The sequence below is a fragment of the Triturus cristatus genome, chromosome 11 (genome assembly GCF_964204655.1).
Source record: "Triturus cristatus chromosome 11, aTriCri1.1, whole genome shotgun sequence".
Lineage (NCBI taxonomy): Eukaryota > Metazoa > Chordata > Amphibia > Caudata > Salamandridae > Triturus > Triturus cristatus.
This window is the reverse complement of record NC_140594.1, coordinates 909,870,066-909,896,044: the sequence shown is the minus strand read 5'-3', so window position 1 is coordinate 909,896,044 and position 25,979 is coordinate 909,870,066. Positions and strand designations below refer to the sequence as shown.

At 43.2% G+C, this 25,979-nt stretch overlaps 1 long non-coding RNA gene across 1 annotated transcript in view; it reads left to right on the top strand.

Annotated features, from left to right (window-relative positions):
• The window catches only part of LOC146785600 (uncharacterized), a 119,988-nt gene extending 116,667 nt beyond the window's left edge, over window positions 1–3,321 (top strand). The window contains exons 3-4 of the long non-coding RNA XR_014970452.1: window positions 1,263–1,358; window positions 3,232–3,321. This is a non-coding gene — a long non-coding RNA (uncharacterized LOC146785600). The remainder of the gene's footprint in view (window positions 1–1,262; window positions 1,359–3,231) is intronic.
• The last annotated feature ends 22,658 nt before the right edge of the window (window positions 3,322–25,979 follow it).

Below are 25,979 nucleotides of genomic sequence, written 5' to 3'. Positions count from 1 at the left end.
TCCGTACGATGAAACATATGTATCTGTTCTTGGCTGCATTTTCCTTGTATCTACATTTGATGAACCACGGGATGAGAATGGAATAATGAAAATTTGAATTTCATATACTTCAGAAATTTGATGACTGTCTTTGTGGGTGCTCAGGGATCTCTTTCTGCTTATGATTACATTTACCCCTCTGCAGGGGTTATGTTTTGAGGTTACACAGTAGCCAACCTTTGTTCTAAAGCACCACCAGATTATATTAGTAGCATATTAATTGTCCCCCGACAATCGGTGAGTGCCCTGCATATCCTGGCTACCTCCTCTTCTGTTTTGAATACACATTGAATTAATATGACTGTTTTTAAGCTAATTTACTTTGACCATTTAAAGTGTATTTCCTCACCCCACAATTTATGACTTGCAGTCATCTTGTTCATAATGGATATTACCCCTGTCCTCCCCCTGCACATCACACTGTTTATTATTTCTGCAGTACACACTGAAGAAGAATCATGTCAGTCTATTTCCATTGTCATTGTTCATGCTGTTTGCGCTGAATTTGCCCTGGCTCACTCACAAAATGTAAAAACATTTGAAGGTCCTTCCATTAGCTCACTGTACCATATTCATTCAAAATAGTTCGCTGTTGGCATTGGTATAGAGTGAGTAGAATAATTATTTATGTAGTGGGATAGTGACTAGGTGTTAATCCACTATGATGCTCAATGGGACTATACTCTGATTTGCTGTGAAAGTAACGTATTTGATCATACCATGATGATTCTGCAGTATTGCTAATTTCATATGCAGAAATAATGTATGAAAACCCTCCATTTTGGGGGTGAGCTAAAATACATTCCTGAAGGCTTAGGTGCTGCTAGAGTCCTGTCCGTTTCTCTACTGATTTTGCTGCCCACTCAGCCTTAGGATAATGTTGATTTTGCCCTTCCCTGTAATGCCATGTTTGCTGAGGGCCTGTAATAAAGCCCTTCAACTGTTTCATTGATCTAGAACTCAGTTATTGAGTGGACACTTTTACTTAATTAACTGTATTTCCGATATTTTTGATGTGTTGAGAGGTGCCTTTTCTCAGGGACCCATTGCCTCATCAAAATGCAGATTAACACTGTCTTCTATTCATCGAATTGTGGGCGTCCTGTTGAAGTACTTTTTGGGGTGTCAAAATTTTGGGGTCTCCTGCACCCACAGTTGCTTGGGGGTCACTCGTGCTTGGCTCCTGTTTTCCAATAAAATGTGCAGACTGTACCTCTTTGCAGATGTGTACGGAAGCTATGGATGCTACTGCTACATTATCCTCCTTCCATCCAAAATCGATCCCTATCTTCTACTGTATCAGCAGTGACAAAGAAGTGGTAAGTTTTCATCCTTTGTTGTGTTAGTATGAAAGGCATCAGTAAGTTTTGAGTTTCTTTATGCTATTTTGCAAATTGTATTCTAATTTTCGGATTGCCCTTCTCAAACCAATGTTTGTTAAATATGGAACACGTTCAGTTGAGCAAGCAATGAAACTAATTTTTAATTTGCAATCTGCGGATATTTGTTTTTATACTGCAACCTTTTTAAACAAATGCATCAATTCCAGAAAAAGTATGTGTTTTTAACCATGGGTGCAAATGCCCCTATTTTTTTAATTAGTATTATATAATTAATTTATTGTTTTTAATGTATTGTTATGTCTACTATAATCTGCCCTTGTATTTTTTTTTTTCTTATTATGTTTGTGTATTGTGCTTTTATGGTCATTAATTTGCACCGAATAAAGCTTAATTGAATTGAATTGAGTTTCTAAACACAAAAAATGGCACTGGGGCACACATTTGTTAGCATTGCTTTCAAACACTAGTCTCCTTTCTCAGTCCTAAGCCTATTAGACACATTCTCAGTTTTATTAAAGGCAGTCATGTTTACATACAATCAGCCCTGTGTTGTATGCCATAATTATAGGAAAGCTCTGTCACACACTACAATTGTCCAGTTGTTGGTTGTTTTGCACTTCTGCCTAAAGCTACAACATCCCCGTTTGATAATTACCTACTTCTTGACAACGTGATAGCTTAACATGTTTTTTTTAAAGATATCTCCAGTCCAATAATTAGCTCATTCTATACACAGTGTTCATAGTTATGGCATTTTACTAAACAAGCAAACATTGGAGACGCTCTAAATAGTTTGCTATAGATGCCAGCTGGCAATGTGGGAAAATTGTATTATTTTTAATAACAAAAAAGGCTCAACATATTAGTTTTACAGTAACTCACTATTTGAACAGTTCCGAAATGTTAGTTCCAAATGGGACACTTTCATTAAGTTAAATAATTTTCCTTGGTAAAAACCCTCACCCAACAGGGTACCATACTGTAAATGTGGGAGTGTATGAAAGTTAACTAAGGTTGTTTTTTTTATGGCATGAAAAAGTGGAAATATCTTCTTTTTTTAAAAATTATTTCGATCTACAGAGTTTAATGCACTCATGTCATGCCAATGATGTGTACTTATTAAAGGATTCAATATGTATATGTATGTGAACATTGTAATCTATTTATAACAGGGACATAGCTAGAAAGCAACTTAGCGCCTGATTTAAAGCCTTTCCTAATGCTGTTATAATCTAGTGTACCCTTTGTGTTGTGATGGACGTTCATTGTGGTGGTGAGCAGAAGAATACGTTGAAGTAATATGCAGGCATGAAAATCAGCAAGCAGCATTGCAGGAAGGGTGAAATTGTTTGTGGTGGCATATTTAGTAAGAGTCGTACAGTGTTTCATGCTAAAAAAGCTGCTTTTAGGATTGCGCTACAGCGCAAAGGTATGTAGAGTTGACCCTCTTGCCAACAACGCAGCCGATCTTGGGCCTATAAAATAAACGAGATACCACACATGTGTTGTGGTCTAAGGGTGAGGTATGTGACTGCCCCCGCAGCCGCGCCCCTGGTTTATTTGAGTCCTAATGTAAAAAGGCACCCAACCAAAACCCACACAAGTTTACGGGTGTCCCAACTTCGGCCACCCCACCAACTTGGTGAGCTAGTACGTTACAAGGTAAGCCAACTGCCATGCATGAGGTTTTATCCTGAGGTACTTCCTCCAGCGCAAGTTGCCTCACAAGGACAATTGTTGAAAAAAGCCACTTAAAACATGTAATTTCATGTAAATTACATGATGCTTAGAAGAATATCGTCCACAATTCTGCTTGCTTTTATTTACACCTGTTTTCTTTTGGTATTAGGTTTTCATGAAGATATAGCTGCTTGCGCTATTTCCACCCGATTACACGCTCTTCGCGTATAGGGATGGGCACATCGTAATTCGCAATTGGTATGACTTCTGATCTCATTTTATTAATTCAATGTATCACTTTCCACATGTTTCCATTATAGACACTTTCAGTTTTGAGGAGATAGGTCGTCAGTTGGGGGACTGAGTCAGATTTCATGAGTTTCGAGTGTTGGTAAAGGGGTGAGACTGGCGACATAGGCTTTTCTTCAGATGAGGTGTTTGGGGGTGTGACACCCTACAAATAAATTTAATCTTGGCTTGATAGCTGGTCTGGGGCATTAAATTGTGAGTGCTATGTTTGTATTGGGTATGCTATGTTTGTACTGGCTGTCCTCATTGTCTTGTTTCACTAAGAGGTTTTAACTTGTTCATTTTTTGTCTCCGGAACTTAAATATATAAGTGGTTCACCTCAAAAGTTGTAAATCTGCACTTATAGAAGTACTCCTTGAATGGGTGTAAATGTATTACATATTTGGAATTCACAATAATTGGCAGTATAGGGCTTAGAAAGCTGCACCAGTCTCAACTTTCCAGGCATACTACCGGCAATGAAACATCTAAAACATCAACAAAAGAATGCTTACAACTAGTCTAACCACTGGCAATCATTCGGGGTAGCATTCTAGCACATCATTTTTCACCCATTGTGTCACTTTAGTCAGAGGCCCACCTAGTTCAAATCAGTACTGACCCTGATTCTTATGGGAACAATCCATCTCAAACCTTGATCATTTCACCTCCTCCACCCTGCGGCCCTCTACTTTTTTTGGTTAGGAAATTTGAGATACACACACCCAAATCTCACTGACTAAGCTATGCACCTGACTGGAGGGTGGCTCAAATTTCTTACAGAAGGACCTGGCATCCTAGGCATGGTTTGCCCTGACCTTTTGACTTTGACCGCCTGTTTTGCTGACTTTATTTTTGCTGGCTTTAGGATTCTGGACACTTTACCACTGCTAACCAGTGCTAAAGTACATATGCTCGGTATTCAAAAGCTGGTAACATTGGGTTATCCACAATTGGCGTATTTAATTTACTTATAAGGCCCCAGTAAAGTACACTATATGTTCACAGGGCCTGTAAATTAAATGCTACAAGTGGGCCTGCAGCACTGATTGTGCCACCCACTCCAGTAGCCCTTTACAAATGTATCAGGCCTGTCACTTCAGTACCTGTGTGTGGTTTAAACTGCCATTCTGACCTGGCAAGTTAACCTACTTTACTTGCCAGGCCCAAGCCTTCCCTTTCATTAAATATAAGTCACCCCTAAAATAGGCCGTTGGTAGGTATATGGGCAGGGTGCAGTGTATTTACAAGGTAGGACATGTTCTTTTGAGTTTCACATGTCCTGGTAGTAAAAAACTACTACAATTGTTTTTTTACCACAGCTAGGTCTATCTCCCTTATAGGTTAACATTGGGATATTGCTGTAAAACATATTTTGAGTGTAATTTCTAATTGGGAATAGATAGAAATTTGGATTGTAATGTCTCTGGACTCACAATTTAAAATCACAACTTATGGTGGAGCTGTATTTTAAATTGTAAGTCTGAAAATGCTACTTTTAGAAGGTCCTCATTTTCTTACTTTAACCATTCTGTGCCTCTGTCCGTCTCTGAATCTGGGTTGGGTGACAGCTGGGCTTTGTGCATTCCCTCTTGATAGTCACACAAAGGGATTTGAGGTGTGACATTTGATTACTGATGACCCATCACCAGGCTGATAAACCTTCCTAAGGTAGATTGGGAGGAAGGAGCTGACACTTGCATATGAATTGGACTGTGCCTATACCCACACAAAGAGCAGCATACCACCCCTGTAGTGTGTATGGAACCAGGGCAGGAAAGGCAGGGACCTTGTGATCTTCAAAGGACTCTTTGAAGTCTCCCCGAGTTCAAAAGCACAACTGGGTATAAGTACTGAGCCCCCAACTCCACCAAATTAGTACTTTGCTTCAACTCTGCCAGGAAGAAGACCTGCTATGCTGTAGAAGGTACTGCCACTCTGCTATCTGCCTTGCTGTGCTGACCTGCGGCCTGCTGATTGCTGTGCTGTAGGAGGAACTGTTAATTTGATATCTGCTTTGCTGTGGTGGCCTGTTGCCTACTGCCTCTTGCCTGGGAGTGTGAAGGACTGGACCTGCTCTCTGCATTCTTGAACCCAGGTTTCTCCAAGGGCTTGCTGGTTTGCCCCCTGTTCTTGAAGTCTCAGGGCCATCAAAGACTTCCTTTAACACTGCTTTAGCTGCTGGGCTCTGCCAACTGTGAGTCCTTCCCTGCCAAGAGGTGCCAATCCAGCCCTGGGACTTGAAAGTGGGTTCTGCAGCTGTTTTCCTGCAAACAGTGAGGCAGTGACCACTTAGTGCTGATTGGAACTGGCACAGTGCCCTCTGATATTGACACAGTGCCAATCCGAGGACTTCCCTGTGCAGCTCATTAACAATGCGAGTTCTGACTGCGAGGTAAGACGCTGACGCAGTGCCAACCCAAAGACGTCCCTGGGAGGTTCAACAGCAACAGAGCGCTGAACTGACGACATCCCTGTGCGGCTTGGCGATGGTGCAGCACCTGCATAGTAAGGGGTTCGATGACAACGCAGGACCCGACTGTGAGGCTTGACTTCGATACATCGGCCTGGCGGCTTGAATAGGAACCAAGGCATCGAGTCTATGATACCGACGCTTGCGCTATCCAAAGTACTTTTTCAGTGGTCCCTGCATGGGTCCTGTAGCCGACCTGCCCTCCATCGTGGTTGGCCTGAAACTTTGGTTGTAACCTTGTGTAGCACAACCTCAAGTAACCCCTAAGCGCTATTGAATTTTAAGCACTATTGCAGTTTATTATTGAAAAATTATTATCTCAAGTTCTACTTATTGGATTGCTGTCGTTTTGGTCTTGGTTCACTCAGAGAAATATTGTTTGTTTTTCTAAACTGGTGTGGGGTCTTTGTGTGGTGTCTTTACTGTGTGATGTACTTTAGGTGCTGCAAAAAACTGCACTGTGCCAAGCTACAAATGGGTGAGCACAATTTAATTTAGGTTGTGTATCTGACTCACCCTGACTATAATTGTGGCCCCTACTTGGACTGGGTACATACCTCTGCCAACTAGAGAAACACTTACTTATTCCATCAGTTGTTGTGGGTTCTCTTTACCCAGAAAACATAGATGGGTCGGAACAGCCGTTGATAAAAAATGCTGTTGGATGAAAGTATATCTTCAATTGTCTAAGCAAAACAGCAGATAAAACCCTAGGGGTTAGGAAGTGAGGGAGACTGAGGGCCTGATTACAGCTTGATGACAAAAATAGGAAAAATTTCTAAACTAACTAAATATCACTTGAATGGTGTGTGGGAATTAACAGGTGCACAATTTACGCCCATTTTGAGTTGCAGACTTCAGAATGGAGATTTAGGATCAAAGTTCACTTGCTATGCCCTGTCTGAGGTGTGCATACTTACATTTTGCACTACTTGTTCCTTGCCATAATTAGTGCAAGGTTTTACCAGATAAAAATCCAGAGAACAAACCCACACTGGGCAAAATCCTTGCCTAGGTTTTAGTCCAAAATCTGGTTCAAAGTGCCTGAGATATATGATCTGAGTCAGAAAGTGAGTGACAGAGCAAGGGTACATGTATAATGTGAATGTGTTAGTAACAAGTCAGAAAGTGAGCAAGTGAGACTTAGAATGAGTGAAAGAGAGTCTGAGGAAGTGAGTGAGATGAATGTATGTCTGAGAGAGTGTAAATTGGCAGGCAGCTCTCAGCAAGGTTTCACATGCATCTAAGGCTGAGTAGGCTCTCTTTAGCGGCTGGCCACACCACCTGATGGGTGGGGGTGTAGACGGCTCCTCTAATAAATGCACAAGAGGCTTAGTCTGTGCTCTTGAGGTGACTGGAAAGAGGGTGGGGAGACAAGCTGCAATGCATGGAGACAGTAGACAGTTAAGTTTAGTTTTACACCTCCTCATATGTTCAGTTGGGCTTTAGCCTTGATCACATCTGGACAGTTACTAATCACAACCCACCAATGGCCTCAAGTACAGGAGCAAAAACAACAAGGTGATGGATGGAATACTTAAATCAATCTTGCAAAACCGGTCCTGGGTTACTTCTGTTCTGGTTCATGGAGGATCTTGATTGGCAGTTTGTCTGGACTGTTCCTATTGGAGTATAGAGCTGGGTCCAAACTGAGGAGCCATGGTTTGCAAAAGAATGATTGTTTGGGATGCGGGGTTGAGTGACTGCCTGTGGCGGAAATTAGCTCACGTATTCCATCCATCACCGTTTTGTATACTAATTGTGTCACCCTAAGTGGGACGGGAATGCCCAGACATGGGTCCAGTGCACACTGTGTCATTGGAACTAAGCTGTATCGGGTGGTGAGCCCATAACAAGGGTGAAACAGTCCTGGGTTGCTTGTGTTCCAGTTCAGCGAGGACCTGGCTTGGCAGTTCGGACTAGACTGTTCTTATTGGAACAGGGTCAAGACTGATTTACATATAGATGGGTATAAACTGAGGTGGCATGGTGTGTGTGATAATGATGGATTGCGATGCGTCACATGTGATTACCAATGGTTGAGAGTGAGTAAAGCATTCGATCCATCACTGTTTTGAAGACGTATTGTGTTGCCCTATGTGGGATTGATATGCTCAGACGTGGGTCCCGTGCACACTGTGTCTCTGAAACCAAGCTCTACCTGGTTGATGAGTCCATACAAGGGCGAAACTAGTCCTGGGTTGCATGTGTTCCGGTTCAGGATGGACCTGGTTTGGCAGCTCACGCTGGACTGTTCCTCATAGAGCAGGATCAAGACTGATTAGCATATAGCTGGGTCCAAACTAAGGTTGCATGGTATGCAAAATAACAATGGATTGGGATGGAGCCCAAGTATTTACCAATGGCTGAGATTAATTCAAGCATTCCATTCATCGCTGTTTTGTGTACTTATCCCAATTTAAGGAGGGAAGGCAGGAGAATTTATGGGGTGGATTTACTAATATTTGGTGCAGCACAACGCTCCAAGGCAGCTTGCTGTGTTGCGCTGTGCCAAAGAGAGAGGGCTAAAACGTTCCATATGGACTAAGATATGGTGTAGTCCAGCTCTCCCCCTGAACTGACACACTTGATGCTACGAAGCACCAATGCAGGCACCCTTGCACAATGCTGCAAGTGTGCCTGTGTTACAAGTGAGATTGTTTTTGTGTAATATTGGACACCTGCCTGCACAACAACAATCCTCTGAGGGGTTTTCCTGCGGAGAAAGAAACAATTCTCTGCATTACGCCTCCCCTGGGAAGGTGTACCATTTTCACACATTCCTAGGTGTACTAGTGTTAGAACTAAGACCTGTAGGTGACAGAGATTTGCACCCTGTCCAAATAGGGATCACAATCCTAGTCAGGGTAAGTCAGATACACATTTTAAATTAACCCGTTCTCACCATCTGGTAGCTTGGCAGAGGGCAGTCAGGCTTATCTTACGAGGCAATGTGTAAAGTAGTTGTGCAACATTTTACAGTAAAACAGTGAATACACTGCTACAAGATTCCACACCAGTTTAGAAAAATAGAGAATATTCATCTGAGTACAACAAGACCAAAACAACAAAAATACAATCAGTAAAAGTCGAGATAGGAATTTCTAAAGATTCAATGTAAAAACAGTGCTTAGACATTACTAATGGTCAAAAGGTTATTGAGTTCATGAGGGACCGGTGCAAATCCAAAGTTCAGGCTGACCGCAATGAAGGGCAGGCCAGCTACAGAACCCATGCAGGGTTAACTGACAAAAAGGACCTTGTAACGAGCAAAGTGTGACTTTGAGAGCACAATTGCATCGGTCTTTTCCATGCAGTCGTTGAGGCTCGCAGATGGTGTTCAAGGATTGTAGCCGTGTCATCATCAAGCCTCACAAGGGGTATTGAATGATCAGTGCTACATGGTCATCGAACCTTGCAGTTGGGACCTGTGTTGTTGTCAATTCGGCACTGCGTCGGAGGACACTGCATCGGTTCCGATCAGCGCATAGGGACCACTGCATCAATTTTTGAAGAATACAGCTGCAGAACTCAATTCTGAGGCTAGGGGCTAGAGGTGAAGAACCAGAACCTTTTGGGCCTGGTGGCGCAGGGTACGCCTTAATCTCCTGGGTTCTCCTGCTTCAGCTAACAGAGACACGGGGACACTCTGTCGGCGTAAAAGATCAGATTTTATTAGCTGCAGCTAGTACAGTTGTCCTAGAAGTACACACAGTATGTTCTCAGGAGACTGCCACTTCACTCCGTGGCGCACAATCTTATATAGTATATAGATAACTTATACATTAACAAATAACACACCTAAAACATACATAGAGGACCAATAAGGTAGGGTTAAAGACGGAACGTGTCCAATAGGAAAGGTTGAAAAACAAGGATATCGAGTAACTCGAAGAAGCCTCTCCTCCAACGGTGTTTGCAATCCCTCCCACAGGTTAAGGTATTAACATGTCTGTAACTGGTTTGCAGGTGGCGAGATACGTTTGTGTGTTTTGAAGGACAGTTGTGAAACAAGAGAATACGAGGGGAGGACAGCGAAGGCCTGAAGACAAGATAAGATCAGGAGAGAATAGTGTGAACCAACAGATAGTTAAGACAGGGATTAGGAAAACCAGACAGGGATTAGTGTACTCGGCCAGTCTCTAACACCAGCTTCGTAAACAGAGGCACAAGGCTATTTTGACACAATATTGCAGGAAAAGCAGAAAAGTCTTCGTTCGTCGCGCTGCCTGAGTGAGGGCAACACAAAATGGCGGCAGAGCACAAAATGGCGGCTCAATGCGATCGTGATCGAAAATCGAATTTCCTCAGAGGGGGCACCTCAGGCAAGGGTAGAGCTCACAGATTGCAGAGTCCAGCAGCACCAACAGAGTTGCAAGACGTCTTTTGTGTCCCTAGACTTCAGAAATAGGAGACAAGCAAACAAGCCCTTGGAGAATATTGGGTTCAAGGATGTAAAGAGCAGGTCCAGTTCCTCTCACTCCCAGGAAAGAAGCAGCAGGCCAACACAGTAGAGCAGGTAGCAAAGTGGCAGTCCTTCCTACAGCACAGTAATCAGCAGGCCAACACAGCAATGTAGTCAGCAACTTGGCAGTCATTCCTACAACACAGCTGCTCTTCTTTCAGGTAGAATGTCCTTGTTTCCAGCAGAGTGCTAATTTGGTGGTGTCAGAAGGCCAGTACTTATACCTAAATTTGGTTTTGAAGTGGGGGAGACATCAAAGAGGCCTTTGAAGATCACAAGGTCCCTGCTTTCCTGCACTGTCTCCAGACACAGAACGGGGGTATTCAGCTCTTTGTGTGGGTACAGGCAGAGCCTCAAGTGTCAGCTCCTCCCTCCCAATCTACCTCAGGAAGGTTTATCAGCCTGGTGACGGGTCATCAATATGCAAATGTCACACCTCAAATCCCTTTGTGTGACTATCAAGAGGGAATGCACAAAGCCCAGCTGTCACTCAACCCAGATGTGTATTCAGAGACAGACAGATGCACAGAATGGTTAAACTAAGAAAACGACGAGACTTATCTTCTAACGTCCCTTATTGGCTCAAATATTTCATGTCGAAAGCCAACATTCACATATACAAATTGAAGCAGATTTGACCTTTGTGCTATGGCTTGGTCAGCTTCAAATGTGAATTGTGGTGTGATCAACACCCTGAAAACAACCACTTTGTTGAATGCCTCCACTTTCAAACCCATAGAGCATGCTGCTTCTTTGTGGTTTTGAAAATGTGATATAGCGTGCATCTTCTTGATGAGAAATATAGATTTTAAAAAAGACAAAGATGAGGATATTGTATCCTGACCACTCCATCCGTGGCATCCATGTGCTTCTTTAACAAGAAATTGATGTTCAGTTGATCAGATGGTATATCTTCACTTTGTTGTTGTCTTTTTTTATTGCAAACTATTTACATTAGTATGTCATGCATTTTGTTCTCTTGCTCTAACAAGTTTTCTTCAGGCTTCATAGGGCTTTGTTAATGCTACTCTTTGTTCTCTTAATCATTTGGTTCTTGGTTCCAGGAAATCTACTGCCTTTCATCTGTATGATCCTCCTATTGTAGAGCCATGTTCTTAAAGTGTCTCTGCTTGTTTCCCACTCTCCCTTAATCCTGCTACTTGCTGTCAATTAATGACACCTAGGAGGTCTGCCTATAGTGGAACCACCTTCCTCTTGTGTATGTTCCTTGTTAACCTGTCACTCACTTCCTTGCCTTTGGCATTAGACTCCATTTGATATAACCTGACCTCAATTTGTTGGTTTTACTCCCTCGGCTGTCAGCACTCTTTGGTTACTCTCTCAACTCATTATATTAGTTTAACAAAGGTGTTTCCTCAGTGGCACGCCTATGTGTTGGTGAAATCAGGGCTTGTTGTTGTTGCTTCTGCTGGTAATTGTAATTAAAGTAGAATTGCCATACAATATCCAACCTCTCATTTTAATAAACCCTTGAATTTTCTGCTCAGAGTAAGGAAATCTCCATTTGTTTCCACAGTCATTGGACTTGATTTAAGGTTGAGTGTTAAAGTTATCCAATGAAAGAAGGAAGGGCATTTACAGAGGATATTTTGAAAGTGGAAATAATTCAACCATACTAGGTATAGGGTGGAGGAAATTATGCCAGTGGATTATCCATTGGATTTAGAACTTCCTCAACAAATCAGAGGATTTTCTGTACAAAAGAATTTTAGCTATATCAGCCTTTTCATTTCTCACTCATCCAGTGGTGCTCAGGTGCTCAAACCTCTCTTTTCTATCACACAGACTATCCAATATTTGTCACATTTCATTGTGCCAGTGGGGCTGCTGGGACCTTTCTAGAAGCATCTACACTCATTTATATAAAAATAAATCAGTGCATCAAGAGCTGAGTGAATTATTTGAGATGGTAGGACCACTGTAAAAAGAAGAAAAGATAAAATGTGAGAAAGATATGCCATATAATCCTCTAGCGTTTTCGAAGAACACAAAGATGCCCTCAAGTATAATGCACAACCACTTAAGAATCCAAAAAGAATTTAAAATACGGTTATATTTGTAGAAGTGAGTGTATCCTACTTTCAGTCATCACACAATGTTTTTTCTGTTTTGTTAGCCTAATTCTATTACCCTCGCTGGTAAAATAATTAAAGTGTGAACATTGCCAAATTTTTGCATCAAATGAAGTCCGTCTGAAACCTTGCATAAAGTCAATAGAGTGCAGTGAATGGCTCCACATTTTAATCTGCTCAGTAATGCTATATAACACCTAGTCATAGTTCTGATGTAAAGTTTCAGAAACACCTTTTTAGGTCTGGCTATAGACAGCTTTATTTTCAGCCATACCTCATGTCAGCACTGCACACAACATGCAGAGTATCTTAACCCCTTGTGTGCCACGCCCTTTCCCCGCCCTGTGCCGGCCGTTGCATTAGCGGGCGGGGTTTATGACGAGCTGGACTCGTCATGGGCACAGCGCAACCGCGGCCCATGACGAGTCCAGCTCGTCATGGGCACAGAAGGGGTTAAACAGACCACATGTTTGTGATATCTCAGAGCATTGTGTGCATTTGTTTTTGTTCTAGCTTCAATTTGTTGTGGATTGAAAAGTAGTTCTTCTTTACTTCTGGTGCTTGCAGCATGTTTTTTTTTGGTTTGGAAGCACATTATAGATTACACAGCTCACTCTAGCATTGGGTGGCACGGCGCTTGTGGCAGCAGAACCTAGCTCCTGAAATACACTGTAGGTTATACAGCAAAGAATCTGGAGGTGCATTTGTAGTTGGCAAGAGGCACTTATAATGGCTTGTCAATTGCAGTATGGAATCTTGCACCAATGTATTCCTCGTTGATGGTCCCAATCTCAGCAGCTGCACTCCTCCATCAGTACTTTTGGAAACTAGTCTGTATCAGTGGCCCACTTTTGTCTATTTTTCTTCCCCCACCTGTGTGCGGAAGATAATGTGGTTTGTTCCTTCATCTATGGGTGGTTCTGCTGCTCATCTCTCAGCTGCTGCCAAGCTGCCTTCTTCCACCCCAGAAATCGTTGCCCTAAGTGTCAAAGTTCAGCATTATAATAGCCAGCACTTCAAGTTGCTCCACCTTGCTGCATCTTACCACATTAAAGGTGAGGCTAGGAATGTGTTTAGGGATTTTGATACATTGTCCAGAACACCAGCTATGCTATGGCCCTTCTTTGAAAGACAAAAGAAAACCCACATCCTCCACTGGCTGGTCTCTTTTGCAGATGATCTTCCTGCGATTGGAACACGTGAATTTCTGGGAAAAATGCTTCAGTCCTAGTGAAGAAATAGTATTTGTGATAGGTACAATAACTATGGAGTGCTACCTGTGCAGGATATTGTTCACAGTCTCTCCCTCGTCGGAGAGTGGGATGCGGTCTGTGAGACTGCTGACTCTACCGCAGTCTGTGACAAGATGTCACTGATTGAACTTGGCCCTGGGCACTTAAGGGCTTAAAAGTGAAGCCCCCATGTCTAGTGGAGAAATGGCATTTTTGATAGGTACAATAACTATGGGGTGCCACCTGTGCAGGATATTGTTCACAATCTCTCCCTCCTCACAGAGTGGGAAGGGGTCAGTGAGACTGCCGACCCCAGCGCACTGTGGAAATATGGATTTTTATGATCAGTTATGTCCCCTATCTTGGACCCCAACGGTTCTATGTGCATGTTACAAGTACATGTATGTTCCCTCCAGTTCCAGTTATGAAGACGCAAATACATGTGCGTCCACCGTCAACATGTCCTCTTTCAGATCCGCCATGAATGGGCTGGATATTCGATTCCTAAGTACGAAAGGCCACCGACTTTATATGGCTCAGTTACTCCATTTTGCAGTTCAGGCGAGTAGGCCCTGATTCTGCCATCAAGCCTTTCCCTGCTTTCTGCCTCTGACAGCTCCAGTCTGAGCTCGCATCTGTATCCATGAACTTTGTCCTACTCCCTGTGCGGCTAACGGTGCCTGCCTCGGCCGGTCTGCCTGCCTGCCAAAAACTGTATTTCACCTTCAAAGATTATCTGCTCCGTTCCTCAGCCGATGCATTCCTGTCTAGTAGTTTAAGTAAACATTTCCTTCAGCTACTGAGCAAAGGGCCCGGCTTCTCTGTCCTCATGCAAGTAATTCATAGCCCCGTTACCATGGAAGGTTTCTGCCCCTTGCATCTCATGTAGACACTTAGACGCTTGTGCACGCACACACAGTCAGTATAGAATAGATTTTGTCCAAGAGTCCTTCCTTTGTGGATAACATAGTTCTTTAAACATAGGATGTTAGATATGATTTGGGATTAGGTTGACTTGACCCCCCAGACTTCTTGTCTCCACATGTAGAGCTAAATGTCAAGTCCCCTTCACCCCCTAGTTGCACGTCAATCACACGTCATGCTGCTGCGCGCGCATCTCTGCCAAGTATTTCTGCTGACATTGCGAAATTAGTTCATAGATCCACCCTGTGTGACATCACAACCAATGACGTTCCTTTGTTACGCCCAACTACGCCCATTTTCATTACGCATGTATAATGTTATCTTCCTTATCAATTGTTACGCCTCCTGCATTTGTTTCATTGTAATGTCTGTTCTATAAAAATGATTACTTGTCAATAAAGTATTGTACTTCACTTCCTGAACCCCCGTGGTGATGGAACTTGGAGGCCACGATTCGAATCGTCCATTGGAATAAAGCCCATTCTGAACCTCTTATACCACGGATTCTGCCTCTTATTTTACTGAGCTATTTTATTAAGATTCTGTATCAAATTAAGTCCCGGTAATTAAATTATTTACCACAAGAATGGCGCCCGAATAGGGACACTTTCTCATCTCACGCGCCGGTGGTGCGTTGCAGGCCCGGTCTCCTGCCACAGCTGGACGGACAACAACGCGTACCAGCAGGATTTCCTGTATCTCCCTCCGGTCAAGCGGGGGCGACTGAGGCTGCGATCAACACCCAGACGAGGCGGTGAGAAGTGCGAAGTATCCCAACCAGAGCCTAGCTGAGAGAGCAAGATCCGAGGTATACAGAGGCCCACCAAGTTCCGAAGTTCCGAAGTTCCGAAGTTTCCGATGTTCCGAAGTTCCGAAGTTTTCGAGTCGAGTCCAGTTCAGTTCAGTTCCGTTCCGAGGCCTTCCGTTCCGAGCTACCCGGTGAGTACCATTGCTGGGGAGGCGTTCTGACGTGCACATAGGTTGTGCCGGTCAAGACGGATTTGGGTACACAAATCCGGTCTGCACTGTTTCAGCAGTGTATATGTACTGTTTAGCAGTATATCAAGTATTCCGAAGCATCTAGTTATTGTCGAGAATCATGCTTAGTGACTAGTTTTTAGACTCTCATCACTTTTTGTTCATTTAAATGTTAAATGTAAATGTGTTAAAACGTCCTGCATATTGTGGTATGAATGACTGTTCATTATTGTGTCTCGTTGTATTAAACGTGTTCAAAATTTAGGTATCAGATCAGATCAGTTCTCAGTATGCCGCTCTTTTCGAAATTAAGACAGATCACAACTAGAAAAGGGGTACTCGAAGAAGCTGTTCCTATTCCTCCTAGGGACACTCCAGGGCACTTTATGTATCACAAACATGGCTTAGACGCCATATTATTTCTTGATTTATGGGTGGACTACACCAAGGAATTACCAGAAAGTCAGAGGTGGCCCGCAGCTGGGACCTGGGATGCAGAGTGCATCGTGAAAGTAGAGGAAGAATTATGGAAAAAGAAAGTTAGACAATCACAGAAAGACGCCATTGAATTATGGCGTAAAGAATCGTATAGACGTACAGAAAAAGCACGTAGACAGGAAGAGAAAAGTAAGGAAAATTCAAATAAAGTTCGAGAAAATCTGTTAATTGAAGAAGGTACACGAGTAAAATCAGAACAAGTAGATAGACAAAGAAATGCCCTTATGAATGGTATGTATCCCCTTCTGGCGGAAGGATTACCTAAGGCTACTCCGGAGATACCAAAAGACTTGCCACCCCCATTGTTTCCGATAAAAGCACATCCAAAGGGGCATCCCAGAACCGCAGAAGATGTTTTTCTTTCCTCATATTTAGATGACGCAGCTCCCGAGTATGCTAACCCTGCACCACATAGACCGTCTGCTGGGGGGGTTCAACGTCAAGACCATGTGTCTGTACCTTTGCAACAACAAATTCCGACACAAGTTCCGGCAAGCACATCTGTTTCTACATCTGTTCCCACGGCCGTTTCTACAGCTGTGTCCACACCTATAGTTGCTGTATCACGATCAACGAATCCTTTCGCGCCCAGTACCCCAGATGGGGCTACCGGAGGTGCTACCAGCGTGTATTCTACGCCACCCAGAATAAATAAACTTACTTTTCAAGAATCAGCACATCCACGTACGCCCAAACTTATAAATACCCGCACACTTAAGGAACTTCTAGTAGATTGTAGATATGACCCTGTGCCCGGCAAAGAGGACGAAATGGTCCTGGCATCATTACGTATCAGACGAGCTGCGATGTTCCTAGGGAAGCTACCAGGAATGACTAAACATCTAGATAATATATATCATTTTGTCCAAACAGGGCGAGATTCTGAATGTATTAACAGAGCTATGGAATACCAGAAAGTGGAAATACAGGGGGAACTGTTACGTTTCCTCATAAATTGTGTGATCAGAAATCAAGACCGACCGGGGGTAAACCCGGAAGTAATGCAAATTCTTACGAGATGGAGCCAGAATATATCAGACGGGAAACATGATAAGCAAACATGTATAGTAGCTATGTGCCGAAAGATCAGAAAAGAAATAGAACGAATACATGAAGAGAGATTGGAGGTAGACGAGTTTGAACAAAACGAAGAGGGAGAATTAGAATTTCCCGCAAGACAGTCAGAAACTATAGCCTATGTAGGTAGAGGAAGATCTTGTAATAATACTAGATGTTTTACTGATCCGACACGTCCGATATGTCCAGATAATAACAGAACTTATCCAATGCCTATGATGAATATAAGGTCTCCCGAACATTCGTTCCAAGCCGCTGACAAAGTACTCCGAGAACGAAGGGGTTATCACCTACTCGATTCTATGGATGAACAAGAATTAGCCAGATCAGCCGTTCACTGGATTGACAGTCCCGGAAAATATGGTGATGAAACAGTAGCACACACGTTTTTGAACCTCAGCCCAGATGAACAGCGTTTAGCTGGGATTTATATGATTCAACAACTTCTTATATTATACAAGAACGAACATTCCGATCCTGGTCCTTTACCAGATATATTAACTGAATTACTCACGAATAGATGGAGAGGTTCAGGTACTAAGTTAATTAGAGAAATACTAGAATCCAGAAAGCAGTACATTCTTTTTGTATGCCCAGAACATGTCTCATTGCCCATCAAGGAAAGAACGCCGTATTACATAGATAGACAGAATCCCTTGCGAGAAGTGCACCCAATAAAAGGCGAAGACAATGAGTTTAAACGCGTATTTGTATATACGCCCATATCTAAAATAGAATTGTTAGAAATGAAGAAAGTAGTACCCAGTCATGACAAAGACCCAGCGGGTTTTTACCGAGAAATTAAAGACATGTTACTCATGGGAGAATATACCTATCCTGACATTATGACAATATTAAAGGTATTAATGCCTGCTGGCATTTATGAAAAACTTAAGGAAAAAGAGTGGGAAGTGGGAGACCAAAAGATAGACTGGACAGCATTAGAAGCAGAAGAAAAGGCCCGAACTGCAGGAGCAGGGCTCGGGGATAAAGTTAAAGCACTACCAGGTTTACTAGTACAGGTACTGCCACGTTTATTAACTACTAAAAAGGAAGACTGGGGTGCAATCTCAGCCTGTAAGCAAAAACAAGATGAAGACACTAGTGATTTCTATGCCCGATTCGAGAAATGTTTTGGTATAAATAGTGGCATAAAAGCAAGTAGTGAGTCATATCCACATCTGTTTGTGACAAAATTAGTTGAAAATTCCTTGCCCCAAGTGAAGAATAGAGTATTGAAATTCGAAAGTACCTGGCAAGGTAACACCCCGTCACAAATGTTACAAATGTTACAGTATCATCACAATAGAATTAGAGAAGAACAAGAACATGAACAAAGACGTATGAAAGACACAAAAATGAAAATGTTAGTCTCCCAGACAGTTCCAACAGACGGTCACAAAAAGGGTGTGACACATTCTGGAGATTCAGCAGTTCCTGTAAAAGGGACATGCAATTATTGTAAACAGCCAGGTCATTATGTACACGATTGTCCAGTCCTGAAACGTAATATCGCCGTAGGTATTGCAAAGGAAAGGCCACGGCCACTCAGACAGGATCACAATGAACAAGGAGCTATGCAGCATGCACAGTCCATGCCAGCTCCGCAACAGTCCATGCCAGCTCCGCAACAGTCTATACAGTTTGTGCCAGCTGCACCAGCGCTGCCTGTTGCTGCCACACAAACCACGACACGACAAATGTATCAGGCCGCACAGTATGAATATCCTGAGTATCAACGATATGCATGAACCAGCCTAGAGAGGGAAGTTGACTTACCCCTTATCGAGGTCCCTGTAGATCAAGAAGGACCTTATGTGCACAGTGAAATATTGGGTCAAGATAGAAAATTTTTACTTGATACAGGGGCAAGTCGAACAACAATAAAACGTAGTGAAGTTCCGGAGGCACCCCTCTCAGGCTCACAGAATATTTCCCTTGGTTTTTCAGGAAAACCTATTGTTAATGAAGTATCACAGCCTCTTCCACTTACGATTGGACCCTTGACACGAACTACAGATTTATTGCTTACTAAATCATGTCCAGAAAACTTGTTAGGTATAAAAACGTTGAAAGCTCTAGGAGCGATAATATGTTGTTCTCCGGAAGGAGTAAGATTGTTTTTGCGTGATTTCAAAGGTCACTATGTATCCCGAGACATGGATCACCGACTGCAGACTTTACCCACACATTTATGGGCACAAGGCCCTACAGATGTTGGTTGCATGAACATTACACCATATCGAGTCACACTAAAGGCAGGAGTGGTACTACCACGAATACGACAATACAAGCTACCACCAGATGCTGTAGTGGCTTTACTGCAAATCATTGACGAGCTTATTGCCCAAGGAGTGGTTGTGGAAACCGACTCCAATGTATGTAATTCCCCGATAATTCCGATTCTTAAACGAACCGATCCAAAGGCCCCGCCAGTATATCGATTGGTTATTGATCTGCGCGAATTAAACAAATGCATTGTGCCACAATTCCCTGTGGTCCCCGATATCTCGTCATTACTGACAGCCATTGATTCGAACGCAACATTCTTTACTGTAATTGATCTCAAGAATGCCTTTTTCAGCGTCCCAATAGATCCGGAGAGCCAATACTTGTTCGGATTTAGTTTAAATGGACGAAGTTTTAAATTCACACGCGCACCTCAAGGATTTACAGAAAGCCCCAGCATCTATAGCCAAGCACTGAAACGAGAACTTGACAGTATCCACATGCCAGTCAACACTGCACTGCTTCAATATGTCGATGATCTGCTGATCACCGCCCGAAGCGAACCTGAATGTGAAAAAGCATCTCTGATGGTTTTACAATTTCTAGCCGAAAAGGGGCACAAGGTGTCCCCTTCTAAGCTGCAATTCTGTGTCCAGCGAGTTGTTTATCTAGGACACTCGTTGTCCAAGGAGGGAAGGCAGCTTACACCCGACCGCATTCAGTTAATTGCTAACATGCCAATACCCAAGACACAAAAGGAGGTGCGGGCTTTTAAAGGCCTCACTTCATATTGTAGGCAGTGGATCCCTCAATATGCATTTTTAGCAAAACCACTCATTCAGTTGACAACACAGGAGGCGGCCACATCGACTGTCCGCCCTTGGACGCAGGAACACACACTAGCTTTTGAAAGCTTAAAGAAAGCTCTATGTCAAGCACCTGTTTTAGCAACACCATGTTACAGAAAACATTTTACACTCTTTGTTACAGAACGAGAAGGTACTGCCTTGTCCGTACTCACTCAGGAACAAGCAGGATCACACAAACCATGTGCCTATTTCTCTAGTACATTAGATCCCGTAGCCCAGGCTTTGCCTGCGTGCCTGAAATCAGTGGCAGCAACAGCTTTAGCAATAAGGCAAAGCGATGCCATAGTGTTAGGACATCCATTGACAGTACAAGTACCGCATGCAGTAGAGGTTCTTGTGAACCGAACGCAAACACAACACTTGACCATAGCAAGACTTACAGGGTACGAATTAACATTGTTTCAGCCACACATAGAAATCAGACGCTGTAATACATTAAATCCTGCCACACTTTTACCTGTAATCGGAACAGACCCACTAGCTCATGATTGTATTGAAGTTATTACAATAACGACGAAACCCAGACAAGATTTGACAGATGTTCCATTGTTAGATCCAGACCTGACGTTGTATGTAGATGGTTCATGTATGAGAACAGGAGATTTAGTGGCCGCATATGCAGTCACAACAGATACTGAAGTCATTGAAACAAACTGTATAAATACCTTGTCAGCTCAAGCAGCAGAGCTTATTGCTCTGACACAAGCCTGTATCCAAGCCACAAATAAGAAAGTCAACATATAGACTGACTCACGTTATGCATTCGGAGTTGTACATGACTTCGGCGTGCTGTGGCGAGAGAGAGGTTATTTAACTTCTCACGGTGCCCACATTCAGCACGGATCCCTCATTCATGCTCTGTTAGATGCAATACATTTACCCACTGCAATATCGATTATGAAATGCAAAGCTCATACGAAAGTCACTGATATCATTTCTCAAGGCAATGATTTAGCTGACAGAACAGCTAAACAGACTGCGCAAACTCGCGCATCCGACATGACAAAGACAATAGTCCAGACACCAACACATTGTATGACGATTAAGGATCCCGCTCTTGATGTAATTGACATACAGACACATGCTACACCAGACGAAATAAAGAAATGGACGGAATTAGGAGGGATCCAAACGGACCAGGGATGGATGACGAAGGAGAAATCTGTATGGTTTCTTCCTGACTCTATGGTCCAAGCTATCATAAATACAATACATAGTCCAGCGCATCTAGGAGAGAAAGCTATGCTAGACAGCATTCAACACATTTGGTTCAACAAACATTTACGAGCAGCAGCGAAGCAAAAAGTCCGTACCTGTATGATATGTTGTCAGTTTAACCCAGGTAAAAGCATCCCCGTAGAGCAGGGTGGATTTCAGCCTCCTGATCACCCTTTTGAAGTCCTCCAGATGGATTATATCCAGATGGAACGATGTCGAGGATTCAAATATGTTCTCGTAGTTGTCTGCGCTCTTTCCCGCTGGACCGAAGCTTATCTAGTATCAGATTACACTGCCCCGACCACTGCCAAGCAGCTAGTTCGAGAATTCTTCCCACGGTACGGTTTACCACGTGTTGTCTATTCAGATAACGGCCAACCGTTCTCATCCGAACTGATGAAACATGTTTCACTTCTGCTAGGATATCAGTGGAAGTTTCATTGTGTCCGACACCCCGAGGCAGCAGGTCTCGTGGAACGACATAATCAAACTTTGAAAATCAGATTGTCCAAAATATGTAGAGAGAAAGGTGTTGACTGGGTAGTAGCTTTACCAGTTGCACTCTTTTACATGAGAATGGTAGCACACTCTCGAACAGGGCTATCCCCTTATGAGGTGATCTTTGGAAGACCACCGAATATGTGGGGGACGCCTATACCCCGTAAAATAACTGATGTTGACTGTAATATGCTGACAGATTACTTGGCTTCCTTGATGTCTGCACTACAATCTTGTCGTTCACAGGTAGCTGCAGCCTTTCCTGACAACACTGAGGTGAAACCCCATGACGTAGTTCCGGGGGATCTAGTTTTAGTGAGGAACTTTGATCGGAAGACTCAGCTGGATCCTAGGTGGAAGTCGCCGCAATTGGTCCTGCTCACCACAAGGACAGCCGTGAAGATCGAGGGCAGAAAAGGCTGGGTACATTCAAGTCATATCAAGAAATTTCATGGACTACCATCGGATGTAAATACCACACCTCGTGTGTCTTCGCCCATTGACTCAAAGCTCCCTTTGGTTGAACTCAGTAGCCCGGAACAATATAAATTAAAACTCAGGTCTAATAAGTCAGACAATTTGATTGTTTAAGTCCTCTCCAAGGTGAAGCGGTTGAATTTGTCTCTGACATGTATCCCTTAGACCTGAATAGAGGAAAAACCCGAAAAATGTTGAAACGACATGCGTACTGTAAATCACTGCGTAGTCATTGTATAGTGACGTTATTAATTTTGTTTTTCGAGTCTTATAATAATCACTGCAAGTATATTGTTGCACATATATTATCCTATTTCTAAACATGTCTATAATGTTACTGCTGAACATTCCTTTAGTGACCTACCCCCGCATGAATTGTCCTATAGATTTGCGCTGCGCAATAACACTTTCATTAGTATGTTACATCATTCCCATCAGACTAGTAATGCTACCAATTGTTGGATATGTGGTCGACTCCCTCCCTATCAGAATTATAAGGGAGTTCTGCCCCTCTTTCCATATCCGTTTACACACAATGGCTCCTGTGGAGCATGGTTTAGTTTAATTCATTCCTTAGATTCAAACACAGCAGTTTATCAAGACAATTGGGTATGGGGAAATCTGAACTTAGTTTTACTCAAAGTCTGCTACCCTGACAAGGAGGGTCGTCCCAAGAGAACAGGAACTGATCTAGAAAATGACGTATATGGATTAGGTAATTTTACACTTAATCTCATGATCCTGAATGTCGAATCCGAAGTTGCACCAATTTTGCCTGCCATGTCAGTGTTCCCAGCTAAGGGTGAATTGTGTGTAAGAAAGAATGGTTCCATACATATGGGCCATAGTAAATGCACTACTGTAATAGAATTCAGTGATAAAGGCAAGTCTTCGTTTAGAGCTTCTCGCCACTCCTACTTTATATGTGGTCAGACTGCATATATGCGTCTGCCTCTAGATTGGGATGGTACCTGTTACATTGCATTCCTTTTGCCACCTGTTTTCCTAGCTCCTCCTGATTACCACAGAAATATTCATTTAATACACAATAGAGAACGGAGAGATCTCCCAATTGTCGATTACACTGAGACGGCATGGGAAAAGTATGTAGATTTTAATAAAGGGCTCTTTCCCTATATAGGTACAGTTACCAATAGTAAGCTAATACGTAGATTAACTAGGACTCTTGAAGCTGTAGTGAATGAAACTATTTCCGCCCTAGGCAACTTGACAGAGGAGCAGTCTGCGATGAGGATTGTTGTTCTTCAAAACCGTCTTGTCCTTGACGTCATCCTGGCCGATAGGGGCGGAGCTTGTAGGGTCATCGGATCAAGCTGCTGCGTATTCATACCAGAAAATTCGCCATCTGTATATAAAGCTATAACCCGCCTTCATAAGATTGTGAGCCAGATACACCAGAATCCAGGCACTTGGACTTGGTCCGGGTGGTTTTGGAGCGTGTTATCAGCCTGGGGATGGAGAGTTCTATCCTTCCTAGGTATTGGCCTTCTTATACTATTCAGTTGCTGCTTATGCCTGCAATGTGGACCAGCGATTTGTGGTCTGTGTGCCACTTCGTGTATTCCACATCAAGATTTTCATTCAAGATCCCGAAAGAAGAAAGAAGAACAAATGATGCTATATGAACAGATCAATGGATTAATGAAGATTGATATCTCTTGAAGGGCAAGTAGGGGACAAGGAGGGAATGTGGAAATATGGATTTTTATGATCAGTTATGTCCCCTATCTTGGACCCCAACGGTTCTATGTGCATGTTACAAGTACATGTATGTTCCCTCCAGTTCCAGTTATGAAGACGCAAATACATGTGCGTCCACCGTCAACATGTCCTCTTTCAGATCCGCCATGAATGGGCTGGATATTCGATTCCTAAGTACGAAAGGCCACCGACTTTATATGGCTCAGTTACTCCATTTTGCAGTTCAGGCGAGTAGGCCCTGATTCTGCCATCAAGCCTTTCCCTGCTTTCTGCCTCTGACAGCTCCAGTCTGAGCTTGCATCTGTATCCATGAACTTTGTCCTACTCCCTGTGCGGCTAACGGTGCCTGCCTCGGCCGGTCTGCCTGCCTGCCAAAAACTGTATTTCACCTTCAAAGATTATCTGCTCCGTTCCTCAGCCGATGCATTCCTGTCTAGTAGTTTAAGTAAACATTTCCTTCAGCTACTGAGCAAAGGGCCCGGCTTCTCTGTCCTCATGCAAGTAATTCATAGCCCCGTTACCATGGAAGGTTTCTGCCCCTTGCATCTCATGTAGACACTTAGACGCTTGTGCACGCACACACAGTCAGTATAGAATAGATTTTGTCCAAGAGTCCTTCCTTTGTGGATAACATAGTTCTTTAAACATAGGATGTTAGATATGATTTGGGATTAGGTTGACTTGACCCCCCAGACTTCTTGTCTCCACATGTAGAGCTAAATGTCAAGTCCCCTTCACCCCCTAGTTGCACGTCAATCACACGTCATGCTGCTGCGCGCGCATCTCTGCCAAGTATTTCTGCTGACATTGCGAAATTAGTTCATAGATCCACCCTGTGTGACATCACAACCAATGACGTTCCTTTGTTACGCCCAACTACGCCCATTTTCATTACGCATGTATAATGTTATCTTCCTTATCAATTGTTACGCCTCCTGCATTTGTTTCATTGTAATGTCTGTTCTATAAAAATGATTACTTGTCAATAAAGTATTGTACTTCACTTCCTGAACCCCCGTGGTGATGGAACTTGGAGGCCACGATTCGAATCGTCCATTGGAATAAAGCCCATTCTGAACCTCTTATACCACGGATTCTGCCTCTTATTTTACTGAGCTATTTTATTAAGATTCTGTATCAAATTAAGTCCCGGTAATTAAATTATTTACCACAGCACTCTGTGACAAGGTGTCACTGGATGACACTTGGCCCTGGGCACTTAAGGGCTTAAAGTTGAAACCAATTAAACAACAACAAACCCCTTCCAGTTATTTTTTGTTGTTGTTTAATTGATTGTGTTTCCCTGCCTTTCTTTCCCCTTTCATTTGATGTTACAGGGACCCTCTGATGTATTATTGACTTAAAGTTGAAACCGCCAGGTCCAAGTCAATCAGTGACGCTCCCACTCATCATGAGGGGGAAGGCCTCAAGGCACTTTTTCCAGGCTGAAGAGGTAATGCCCACAGAGCTGTGAAATCCTCAGCCTGGCAAAGTTCAGTTCAGTCAGCCAGGAGCATGCATATTTCATGCATGTCTAGCTCTTGGCTTCACAAAACCAAAGGGGATGATGGACGGAGTGTTGAACATTGCAAACACTCAACCCCAGTCAACTGATCTGGGTTTAATCCATCATCATTCTTTAGCTCACTCCGCCACCCCAGTTCAGACATGGCCATATGCAAATCAGTCTGACCCTGTGCCTCATGGGAACTGTCCAGCCCGAACTGCCAAGCCATGTCTGCCCTGGACCAGAAACAAGCATCCTGGGACCGGTTTCTGGCTAATCAGCCGTCATCAGCCAGGCTAGCTTGAATCCAGTGGCAAAGTGAGCAAGGGACCCACGTCTGGGCATACCCTTCCATCTTAGGGCGAACA